The 13461-nt window shown below is 38.5% G+C and overlaps 1 protein-coding gene across 2 annotated transcripts in view; it reads right to left on the bottom strand.

The window, feature by feature from the left end:
• LTBP1 (latent transforming growth factor beta binding protein 1) overlaps nt 1-13461 on the bottom strand; it is a 262417-nt gene that overhangs the window by 131241 nt on the left and 117715 nt on the right. The window lies entirely within an intron of this gene.

The raw sequence follows: 13461 nt of genomic DNA, 5'->3' as shown, positions 1-13461 counted from the left end.
CCCCTTCATTTGTTTCTGTGGGGCCAAGCAAATTATTTAAACGTTACAAATCATGTATTCCTTGAGCAATTATGCGGCTTGGCCTAAACAATGAAGTAGATGAATCATTCTTAATCCTTGAGTGTAATTAAGCAAAAAAGAGAAACAATATTAATAACCAGCCAACCCTCTTATTAAAAAGGGGGGCATGTAATCATATTGGTACATTGGGGGAAGGAATCTGAAGCAGAATTAGGATAATTTCTTTTTGAAGTTCTGCTAATTCTGCAGGAGTTCCCAATGGAGGGTATATTTAGAATGTTCAGCCTATATTGTAGACCTTTTTACAAGAGGGTCAATTAGGGTTATAGCTCCCACCAGCTTTCCACATGCAAGTCTCTCCTGCCACCTTTTCTCCCTATAGAGCAGTGATGGCGAACCTTTTTTGGTTCTCGTGCCAAAAGTGTGTGTTTGCATGAGCTAGTAAGCACGCACATGCCCATACCCTTTCCCTCTCCCCCCATACTGCCCAGAGCGCAGTGGGATAGCAAAAATGGAGTCCCACCCCACAGCACCCAATTTGCACTGAAAGATGTTGAAAGAAAATGCATAAGACACGCCCACAATGTGGTAGTAAAATTTTTGGTAGCCCTTCACTGCTCCCCCCCACACACATGCATACCCCCACGCTGCCCCTGCGCATGATCCCCAGCCATCTCTGCGCATGCACACGGGCTTCAGTGAAGCCTGAGACAGTGAAAAAATGGGCAAACTGGAAGTTGGGAAAAATGGAATTCCGGTTTGCCTGTTCTGCAGTTTTTCGTACTCCGGAACCTTCAGGGAAGCTTCCCTGAAGCCTCCGGAGGGCAAAACGGCCTTCCCCAATGCCAAAAATCAGCATGCATGCGTGCTGGACCTGAGATAGCATAACACCTCACGTTTCCTCCGATATGGCTCCATTTGCCACCTATGGTACACGTGTCGTAGGTTCGTCATCACAGCTGTAGAGTATGAGATCCCAGGGATCATTCCACGGTACGCACTCGGGCCACAGCACCCCCTCCCCTGCTCACCTGCACTGGCCCCAAGCAGCAGCGCTCTCTTCTCGGCCCACATGTACTCTTGTGGCAACACATCCCCATTCCTCCCAGCCTGCACACACTTGTGCCTCGCAGCGGTACCTGCTTCCCAGTTTGTTGGTACTGGATTACCTCACTCCACCGTAGTTGCCCCAAAACCTCCCTGCCTGTCTGCTTGTGAGTCACCCAGGATTTTCAACTTCCCACTAACTTCCCCAAAGACTTTGTTCGTGGGACAAGTTAGTTAAAACAGCAAATGCTTTCCTAAGAGAACTGGCATTCACCTAATGTGATCAAACTATAATCTGAGCCTGGTCATTTGTGTTTCAGTGAGAAAACTGAATGATTTGTTCCATGTTTTTTTTTCTGGACACTTTTTCATACTTATGTCTTCTTCAATACCCAACTTAAAAAAACATCAATGCTTTATCTATCCTGCTTTTTCAAAGTCTAACTTTCACAGAATGTCACAGGAAAGACCCTTGACTGTGCATTCCTAAAGTGCAAAAACTACCTACACCATCAATATCTTCATTATCAATTCTAAGGCTAGTCACTGCACATTCTGTCATCTGTTTGTTTTTTAAAGTTTAATGCCTTTTTTCCCCACTGTGCTGCTTCACTTTAATTACTAGAGCTCTCAATTTGCACTTTCAGTTATCATAGTAGTATCAACTGCATAATACAGAGGACTCCAATTATTTCTTCTAATTGTAAAACCGCCCTAATCTTTTTTCAGACCAGCCTCCCTCATTATTTAATCAATATAGATTAAAGGAGAAAAGGAGAAAAGATGCATTGTTTTTTTATCCTTTGCCAACCTGAAAGAATCTATTTTACCATGTCCTGTAGTCTTCCTATTTGATGGTGGCATCTATTTATAGCATTTAGACTTATATACCGTTTCATAGTGCTTTTACAGCCCTCTCTAAGCGGTTTACAGAATCAGCACATTACCCCCAATAATCTGGGTCCTCATTTTACTCATCTCGGAAGGATGGAAGGCTGAGTCAATCTTGAGCCGGTGGTGAGATTTGAACTGCTGAACTATAGCTAGCAGTTAACTTAAGTAACCTGCAGTGCTGCACTCTAACCACCACTCTAACCACCACTAACCACCACTCTAACCACTGCGCCACCATGGCATCACGGTAAAGAGTTCTGGTTTAACTTTTGCAACTGGGGTTTGGTGGGTTTATTGTAAGTAGCTTGGATGTTGACATTCCTACTGTACAGAATGCCCACATACTTTTGCCATCTTTCTTTGATCTTTCTATTTGTTACTATTTGACTGTTGACATCCTTTAATATACCCTTTTGTGGGAACCATCAAAGCTCCATCAGAGTTCACAGAACTTTTGGAAGACTTTCCTTGTCTTTCATGTCTGTTTCCATCATTGCTATTTCTATAGATGTGTCTGTAAAACTGCTTGAAATTTTTCATCTGAAATTCTTATGTTGTTTCATCCTGTGAAATCTTATGAAAAGCTACTTACAAAAGCTGGATTAATAGCAATAAACAATGTTAAGGGATAAATTCACAATAAGGAGAAAAATTATTATCAACTGTAACTCTGTTAGTCATGACAAATTCCTAAAGCAAGAACTATTTATACATGGAAAACATTGATAATGAGTAGAAGTCACTTTTCCTATAGCAATGCCTTTGTTGAAAGATATATTATGGTAATAGCATGTTTCTTGCGGATAGTTCAGTGGGAACGCCTCAGTTTTAAAGGATGCATCCAGGAGTAATATTTTCTCATCCATACTATTTGCACAACTGCCTAGTTGTCATCTTAATGGCAAGCAGGTTTTACAATCAAACCTGTAAAAACAGACAGAAACTTGACCCATTATGTGGCAAGGAAACAGCAACTATATAAAATATTTCAAATAAGTTGTCTCCCTACATGAGGTTGTACAAATTGGGGGGGGGGGGTTATTAAGATTAGACACAGAGATCTTGCTCAAATTAAAGGATTTGATCACATACCTACATTACAGGTTGTATATTTATTTATTTATTTATTTATTTATTGGATTTGTATGCTGCCCCTCTCCGCAGACTCGGGGCGGCTAACAACAATGATAAAAACAGCATGTAGAAATCCAATTAATAAAACTACGAAAAACCCTTATAATAAAACCAAACATATAAACAAAAATACCATGCATACCTTGTAATGGCCTAGGGGGAAGGAATATCTTAACCCCCCCATGCCTGGCGGCATAAATGAGTCTTGAGTAGTTTACGAAAGACAGGGAGGGTGGGGGTAGTTCTGATCTCCGAGGGGAGTTGGTTCCAGAGGGCTGGGGCCGCCACAGAGAAGGCTCTTCCCCTGGGGCCCGCTACACGACATTGTTTAGTCAATGGGACCCAGAGAAGGCCAACTCTGTGGGACCTTATCGGTCGCTGGGATTCGTGTGGTAGCAGGCAGTTCCGGAGGTAATCTGGTCCCATGCCATGTAGGGCTCTCAGATTGCTAGATGCAAATAGTAAATCCCATTCTTGCCATTAAAAAAACCTGTTTTTTATTCTGGGATACATGTATAACTCGTTTTTAAAGGAGCTTTAAAGACATGACTATTCCATTGAATTTCAAGTAAATACCATTTTTATTAGGACATGTCAATGTTAACCACTGAAATAAAGTTTTTTGGGTTTTTTAAAGTGAAATTCATCAAATCAGGTTAGACTACATGGAAACATCAATTCTAATCCTTTTGGTAACTGAACAGAATGGTTTGCTGTGGTGTTCTTCCAGGAATTTTTTCTACTTTGATCTATTCTATAGTTTTAAGTTTCTCTGGTAATCCCCATCCAAATACTAATCAAATTTAACATCTGCTTAGGTTTTCACAGTAGATAGGGCATGCCAAATAGAAATCCAATGTTGGATTATTGAAAAATATTAAATTATTTGATAGCTTGAAGTCTCTGTGGAAATTCATTCATCTGGTAACTAGCATGGAATAATAATTTGACAAAAATAAAATGCGACAGCATGAAGAGAAGTCCCAAATCTTTTAACCAAACAAGGTAAATTAGGAAATTCTGAATTTGATATATGGGTGAAGATGACACAAAGTTTTAATGTATGCACCATACAAATATAAAAGACCTGAACCAAATTCTGAGCCATTTATCCTGAATTAAGTTCTTGTTGATAATTTGATTTTTATGTCAATTTCTCAGTCACAAAGATACCTTTATAATGCAGGTATAGCACAATCATACTTGTGTATTAATTTGCTGTTTGATAAAAAAAATGAGGATTATCTACTATAATCTTGATTTATTTTAATAGTGGCAGACACAATGCAAGCCAAACTTTGTCAAATTTCAGTCTATTTTAAATACATATACTGAACAGGGGGGGAAATGATCAAGAAATATTGGGAAATTGTTGTTTGTCAACAAACATTTACAAAGGGTGCATCTAATTTTCAGTTGCCAATTTAGTAATAAAAATGTAGCCAGTTTTTCTAAACATGAAGTCAACTCTTTTAGTATCCTGACTTAAAACTTGAATTCTAACTTAATGTAACATTGTCTTAATAAATTACATTACCATTAAAACACAATTATTGAATGTTCTATTAAAGCTTAAAACATTTCTTTTATTTATTTATTTGTAATGTTTATATGCCCAATTCCAATAGGACTCTGGGTGGCTCACAACAATCACAACAATTAAAAGCAATATAAAATGTAATAACAATAAGAACAGCAAAGACAATACTTTAATAACCCTTAAAAACCATTCAAACTCTCAATTATTCATGATCCCAGGCCTTCCAGAAAAGCCAGGTCTTAACGGCTTTCTGGAAGACCAGCAGGTTGGGGATAATATGAATCTCAGGAGGCAATTGATTCCAAAGGATCGGAGCCACCACAGAGAAGGCCCTTCCCCGCGGCCCCACCAGCTGGCATTGTTTGGCACACAGGACCTGGAGAAGGCCAGCCCTGTGCATCCTTATTGACCGCTGAGAGGTATGAGGCAGAAGGCAGTCCCGTAAATAGTCTGGTCCTAAGCCATTTAAATAATAACAAACAGTTTGAATTGGATCCGGAGACCGACTGGTAGTCAATGCAGCTCACGAACCGTTGGAGTAATACAGGTGTACCTTGGTACACCCACTATAGCTCACGCAGCTGCATTTTGAACCAGCTGAAGTCTCTGAATGCTTTTTAGGATAGCCCCATGTACAGTGCACTGCAATAATCAAGGCGGGAGGTGATGAGGGTGTGAGTAACCATGCGAAGAGCTTCCTGGTCTAGGTAGTGTCGCAACTGGTGCACAAGACGAACTTGCTCAAACGTCTCCCCTAGCCACAGCTGAGGGAGGTTGCTCTAGCGTCAGCTGGGGATCTAGGAGGACACCCAAGTTGTAGACCCTATTTAGGGGTGTTATTGCTTTCCCACCCTAGCACCAAAGACAGACAGATGGCATAGTTCTTAGGAGGCAGGACCCACAGCCACTCAGTCTTGTCAGAGTTGAGCTTCAGCCTGTTGATTCCCATCCAAACCTTCACAGCTTCCAGGCACCAGCACATCACATCCACTGCTTCGCTGAACTGACATGGGGTGGAAATGTACAGCTGAGTATCGTCAGCGTACTGCTGGCATGAAGTCCACAAGTCTTAAAGTTGCCAAGTTTGAAGACCTCTGATCTAAGTTCTGTATCCTCCTTTTCAAAAGATCACCGAATGACACAGCATAACTGGTGCCTATCTGCTCTGAAGGATTAATTCGTCCAATTTGTAGTGCTACAAAACTGATTATCATTAGGAAAGAGAGAAATGTTTTAAATTCTTCTACTTTGCTTTTGGCAGTATAACTGGTTTTATTGCAACACAAGGGGCAAGATGCACAAAGAAACAATTATAAGAACACCAAGCACAAAGTGATTGGCACAAGTTGCCAAACATTTTTAAAGCTTTGTTCCACTTCTGTCCAAGTACTTTTACAAGCTGTTTTGTCTGACTGGGCCTTTCCTTAATCTGCTTTCCCTGGCACCGGATCCTTTTATGTCATCAGGTCTCTCTCCTGTCCAGTCCTCCAATGCTATTTAAGGCATACATTTGTCCAAGATACTGACATATTATCCACAAATAAACTGTTCCTCAAATATCACAGTTTTAATGTAGTCCCTTGGATTTATCACGATTCCATTTAAAATATAATAAGGTGAGAGAACATGAACAGAAATGAGGGGAGAAGTATTGTTTTGCATTCTATTTTCATGGAACATAAAATTGGTGCTCGTTTTCTTTCTTCTGTTGAACCACAGTGGCAGAGTGGTTAGAATGGTGCAGTGATTATAATGTAGTGCTGCAGGTTACTTCTGCTGACTGCCGGCAGTTCAAATCTCACTGGTTCAAAGTTGACTTCCATCCTTCCAAGGTCAATAAAATAAAGACCCAGAATGTTAGGGGCAATATGCTGACTCTGTAAACTGCTAGAGTGGGCTGTAAAGCACTGTGAAACATATATAAATCTAAGTGCTATTGCTATGTTAAATTGTTTCTGCAAAAAACCCCAACAATTTAAAGCAACAATCTGCTATTGCATATTTTTCTGATTTATGAAGAATTTGTCTCTTTACAAGTCACATCCACATTTTAAGTAAAATGAGTTATTTTCTACCATTTCTTCATGGAGCAAAACTTCCCTAAAATGAAGCATGAATACAGTAGTCCCTCGCTATACCGCGCTTCACCTACTGCGGCTTCACTTCATCGCAGGTTTTCAAGAAATATTAATGAGAAAAATCATTCACGGATCTTCGCTGGTTCGCGGGTTTCTGAGGAAGTCGATCAGCAGATTTAAACAGCCCGCCGAACTCGATCGGCAGGTTTTTTAAAAAAAATATATATCTAAAATTGTAAATACTGTATTTAAATACTGTATCTAAAATAAATACTGTGTGGGAAGGGTTTATAAACACTTAAAACAATGAAAACTTACCAAACAATTACAATATAAATACTTAAATAAGTACTATCAGTCGATAAATTCCCCATCGCGGATTTCACCTATCGCGGCCGGGTCTGGAACGTAACACCAGCGATAGGTGAGGGACTACTGTACATACATTTCTCTCATATACCTCTAACTATCCATCCATCCATCCATGCAGAGGTGGGTTCTAACTTTCCTTGCTGGCGGTTACTTCCTCCCGCATCATGTGGTCGTGCCTCATAGGCACTTTGCACATTGACTAAACCGGTTCCGTGACATCATTGTAACATCACCAGCAAACCTACCTACCTACCTACCTACTTACCAACTACCTACCTACCTACCCATCCATCCACCCATCCACCCATCCATTATCTTACTATCCAAGGAATATAGTTGAGCACTTAGCTTTTATTCCCAAAATTGTTCTAAAAGAGAAGAAATATTTTTTAAAAATGCTATACTACTTGGGAGTTTGTGTTTCTCCATCATAGGTGTAAGTCAATCACAAGTATGTACATCTAGCACTAGCACTTGGACTTATATACCACTTCACAGTGCTTTACAGCCCACTCTAAGCTGTTTACAGAGTCATCATATTGTACCTAACAATCTGGGTCTTCATTTTATTGACCTCAGAAAGATAAAGTCCTTCCGAGGCAGCTGACAGTCAGCAGAAGTATGCTGCAGTATTGCAATCTATCTACTGCACTCCTACTAGCTTCTGAATCAAACCACAATAGCTTTTCAGAACTTAACCTTCGTATGGTGTAATGCAGTGAGAGGACTTGGATTTATTTATTTTATTTTATGTGTAAATAAACATAGCCCAAATAGTAGAAAAATAAACAGTGAGATTTACAAATAATTAAAAGAATTTATACATGGAGCAGTTAGGTTAGGTTTATTGGGTTAGGTTTATTGGATTTATATGCCGCCCCTCTCCGCAAACTCGGGACGGCTCACAACAATAATAAAAAAACAGTACAGTACATAATACCAAATCCAATGCCCACCCATCTAGTTGCAATTTAAATTAATAATCTCATAAAAACAGTATATATAAAAAACAGGCACACAGTCAATCAATCAACAAAACAACATGGGCAAGGGGGAGGTGTTTTAGTTCCCCCATGCCTGACGGCAAAGGTGGGTCTTAAGGAGTTTACGAAAGGCAGGGAGGGTGGGGGCAATCCTAATCTCAGGGGGGAGCTGGTTCCAGAGGGTCGGGGCCCCCACAGAGAAGGCTCTTCCCCTGGGTCCCGCCAGACGACATTGTTTAGTCGACGGGACCCGGAGAAGGCCAACTCTGTGGGACCTAACCGGTCGCTGGGATTCGTGTGGCAGGAGGCGGTCCCGAAGATATTCTGGTCCGGTGCCATGAAGGGCTTTATAGGTCATAACCAACACTTTGAATTGTGACCGGAAACTGATCGGCAGCCAATGCAGACTGCGGAGTGTTGGAGTGATATGGGCATACTTGGAGAAGCCCATAATTGCTCTCTCAGCTGCATTCTGCACGATCTGAAGTTTCCGAACACTTTTCAAAGGTAGCCCCATGTAGAGAGCGTTACAGTAGTCGAGCCTCGAGGTGATGAGGGCATGAGTGACTGTGAGCAATGACTCCCGGTCCAAATAGGGCCGCAACTGGCGCACCAGGCGAACCTGGGCAAGTGTTTAGATTACAATAAGTCAACATAATGACTAGGTCAAATTCTCCAGGGTATAATCTATTATAAAAGGTATAGTGGGAAGACTTGGAGTAATGTCAATATTTATGGACAAGAAAGATGAAAAATAATACATTTGGGCTTAGATGATTCTAGAAGAAACTAACAGGTTTTTAAAGGTCAGAGTTAGAGCTAGAATTTGGCAGCCTTATTGCATGTTTTGGTACAGTGACGCAAACAAAGAAAGAACAGCCAATGAAAAAAGGGAACAACCTTTTATGGACCAATAGCCACCTCCAGAATTTGAAAGGACTGCACTACGAATGTAGAACACATGATTAAATCTCCATATATGTACTTTGTAGCTTTTCTTTCTTAAAAACTGCAATGTGGTAAAAGCTTTCGGAGATCCCTGGAAGCACTTCCAAGATTTGGGAGGCCTGTGTATGACTAGGAAGTCATGCATTTCTGGAACACAATATTATTTTACTTTGTTTCAGATGTGCAATACAAAAAAATTGGAGGCAAAATTTTAAATGCACAAGAACAGAGTCATACCATTTTTGTCGGTACACGAATAAGCATCAGTTTAGACTTCTGTTGTTTAATCTTCCTCAATCAGAACAGATTTATAAAGCAAGAATGAGTCACATAATTACAAAAGTTAGCCGGGAAATTCTACAACATTCATCATGCTATTCTTTTTTTTTTTCCATTTCCTGTATTACTCAGTTCCTTGCCAAAAAAGTAAATAAATGAAATTAAAATTATATATTCTTTGAAAAGCACATTCTTTGATGGAAAAAATGCATATATATATATATATATTTTTAAAAACTATGAGACGAATTTATCTAGTTTCTCTCTACTAACAGAAAACTTTCATCAGCACTCCAAGAATAAGGGATTCTCTGCAGCACCAAAACCTTTTTTCTTCTTCAATCCTCCAGAGCAGATCTGAGATATACAGTAAAGGCATTGAAGTGCAACATGGAAATCACAGAATAGTTTCCTGTTCCCTATTCACCTTTGTCTAATAGAAAGGACTTACTGGATATCACCCAATAATGACATGATTAAGGTTATATTCAGAAGATAACAAGAGTGCTAGTTTTTCTCTTTAGCTAAGATAACAGTGACTGTTATAGCTGACAGTTACTATTTGTTTTTTGTGCTCAGGTACAAATAAATCTAGATTATGGGCTGAGGGGTTTATAGGAAGAAGAACAGACAATGTCATGAAGTCTAAGGACATTTTAGTAACAGAATAATTAAAGCAATGATCATGCCAGTGATAATACACAACTGTGTGAAAGCCAGAAACTAAGAAGAAGAAGATAGAAAACTCTGATTTAGCGATTTGGGGAAAGTTATTAGAAATGCCACAGAAGGTAAGAAGAATGGACCAGTTAGTTCTTGATGAAATAAAGTCTTATATTCCTTGGAGATCATGAACAGCAAGCAGAAATTCACAGACTGAACAGTACTTTGGCCATGTGATGCAGGCAGCGGATAGACTAAAAATAACAACAACTGCAATAAGTAGAAGAAGAGAAAGACCACAAATAAATAGTGGACTTGAGACACAGAGATTACCAAAGTACCAAGAGAAGAATAATGAAATATTTTCAGAGGGCTACTCAACATGGTATTTGTCTAAGAGTCACCAGGGGTAGAGCTTGCCTCAGTGTCACCTTCCAACTTGGACTGGGTTTGCATGTTTTATTTTATTTTATTTATTTATTTTGTCCAATACACAATGAGGGTTTTAGAGGATATATATCTATATACACATAGTAAAATACATGATGAAGGTTATAGAGGAGATACTCATAGTAAAATATATCTAAGAAATAATAGAAAATAAGATATAGTAATAGAACGTATCAATGAAAGAATAGAAGAAGAGATATAGGAATTGAAGAAAGGTATAGGAGATATAGGAGAGCAATAGGACAGGAGACGGAAGGCACTCTAGTGCACTTGTACTCGCCCCTTACTGACCTCTTAGTAATCTGGATAGGTCAACCGTAGATAATCTAAGGGTAATGTGTTGGGGGTTTGGGGATGACACTATGGAGTCTGGTAATGAGTTTCATGCTTCGACAATTCGGTTACTGAAGTCATATTTTTTACAGTCAAGTTTGGAGCGGTTAATATTAAGTTTAAATCTGTTGTGTGCTCTTGTGTTGTTGTGGTTGAAGCTGAAGTAGTCACCAACAGGCAGGACATTGCAACATATGATCTTGTGGGCAACACTAAGATCTTATTTAAGGCGCCTTAGTTCTAAACTTTCTAGGCCCAGGATTGAAAGTCTAGTCTCGTAGGGTATTCTATTTCGAGTGGAGGAGTGAAGGGCTCTTCTGGTGAAGTATCTTTGGACATTTTCAAGGATGTTAATGTCTGAGATGCGATATAGGTTCCAAACAGATGAGCTGTAGTCGAGGATGGGTCTGGCAAAAGTTTTGTAAGCTCTGGTAAGTAGTGTGAGATTGCCAGAGCAGAAGCTATGTAGGATTAGGTTTACAACTCTTGAAGTCTTCTTGACTATATTGTTGCAGTGGGCTTTGGCACTTAAATCCTTTGTTATTAGTATACCAAGGTCTTTAAATATGCAGTATGCACACCAAAGTAAGTAAAAGTATTCTTATTTTTATTTTAATAATGCATGGCTATTGTTACTTGCCACATGCAAAATGCCATGAAAAATGGCCAGATGAGCACTGATGGCAAAGCTTGGAAATAATGATACACATTCCTGTTAATGCAAAATGGAAAGTTCCGTTGTTGTTTCTCTGTTGTTTCAATTATTTTTTTGTTAAATTCAAAAACCTAACAATCTTATCAAGAGCTCAAAACAGCATACGCTGTCAAACTGAATAGAAATTGGATTGTCAGAGAGAGATTGGCCTAAAGTCACCCAATGGGTTTTCATAAACTACTGTAATGGGAAAGTTAAATGTATCACACAGAAATATTATTATTGAGTTACAAAATTCTACTCATTGTGTAAAGATTGTTAGTATCAAAAGAATGACCACAAGGATATTACTGGTATTTTGGAATTCACCACAATATACCTACTGATTTCTTTTTAATTTTTTTAAATAAATATTTTTTCAAAATTTGTATTTATATTTTATATACATTTCCAATGAGATGATTAATAATCTGACCAAATGGGATCACTCATTATGACAACATGTCATAATAAATGCTGTGGTTTTAAGGTTAGGCTCTTATTAGCTCTTGAGAATTAATAACAGAATTGAGCCATCTAGAACTAGGAATGGGATTGAAAGCCTACATTTCAATTAATACTCCAGATGCTCAGATGGATTCTGAAAGCTGCAGATGCTTTCACTGTAGACTAAAGACCCTTTGTTTTCATAGCTACTACAGCTGGATTTTGTCCATCCCAGTCCTCAATCATCTACAGGGGTTTTTTTGCTTCTAAAACTTGCAAACAAGGCAGCCCTACTTCTAGCTTATAAAGCCATGTGTTTTTCTCCCCATCCCAATTTTAATCTTTATTTCAGTCATGGTTTAACACAAAATTGTACCCATATCTGTTTATACTACTTACTGCTGCTTTCTTTTTAAGAAAGCTAATAGTTTCACTGTTTTTAAAATTTGTAGTGTAGTACAATGAAATAAGTGTAAAATATCATTTAAAAAAAAATATCAGTTACTTCAGTTCTGCTTTTCCATCTGAAAATTGATGTTGAAGGACATTGAAAATAATTAAAAATAATAAAACTTAATCGTTTACAAAAAACATTCTTTGTTCAATGTTTTCATTCAATTATTAATAGATGTATAAAATAAATGGATAATTTCTTATCATTATTTCTTCCTACCTATTTAAAAATAGACATTCTGAAGAAACTTATATTTTATGCTATTTTATACATGTCCTTTAAAACAAATGAATACATTTAAATTCAACAATAATCATAGCTACTGAGTTTCTTAGGAGCACGCATTCAAAAAAAAATCTCCATTTTTTTCAACACTTCATATACTACCACATACTTTAGAGTCTGAATCCACACCAGGTATGTTACTGACGTAGTTTACATGCTATTTTCACGCACAGATCCCATTCGTATGTAATGTCAAGCCAAATCTGATGTTACTGGAAAATGTTTAGATGGTTCTTCAACTATTGGACCCATCTATTTTCCTAAGCTCAAATATCATAATCCCTACACACCCACTTGCTGCAGCCACAAACACACAGATGCTGTTGTTTTACACAAACATCTTGGCAGCAAGAATCCCAAACTGGATTCTCAATTCACAAACAAGCAATTAAAAATTGCTCCGTTACCCCCATTTAAGAACCACTGCCCTAAAATGTGATTATAATGCCAAACCACAATCTAATCTGAAAGCAATATGTAAACCATGGTCCCCAATTTTGTTTTTTGCCAAACCAAAGGTTCCCCAGTAGTTGGGGAAACTATGTGTTCTATTTAGCAACCACACTTGATTGCTAAATTGAAGCTCAGTGAGGTTCAATGTCAGAGAAAAAGATATATAAGCTTAATTTTGTTCACCATAATTTAATGATAGGACTAGCCAGCCAGCCCATAGTATTTTATATGTAACAAGTGTTCACTCTTGGATGCCTCTTCAGACTGAAGCATTGCATACCACCCATGATGTTAGAGGTACTGAGAATATTTTAAGGCAAAGTTCAACTTACTATAAAGAAAAGCAATGAGACTATCTCTCTCATTGCCTTTCTTTATAGTATTTT

The sequence above is a fragment of the Erythrolamprus reginae genome, chromosome 1 (genome assembly GCF_031021105.1).
Source record: "Erythrolamprus reginae isolate rEryReg1 chromosome 1, rEryReg1.hap1, whole genome shotgun sequence".
NCBI lineage: Eukaryota > Metazoa > Chordata > Lepidosauria > Squamata > Dipsadidae > Erythrolamprus > Erythrolamprus reginae.
This window is presented reverse-complemented; position numbering and strand designations above follow the sequence as displayed.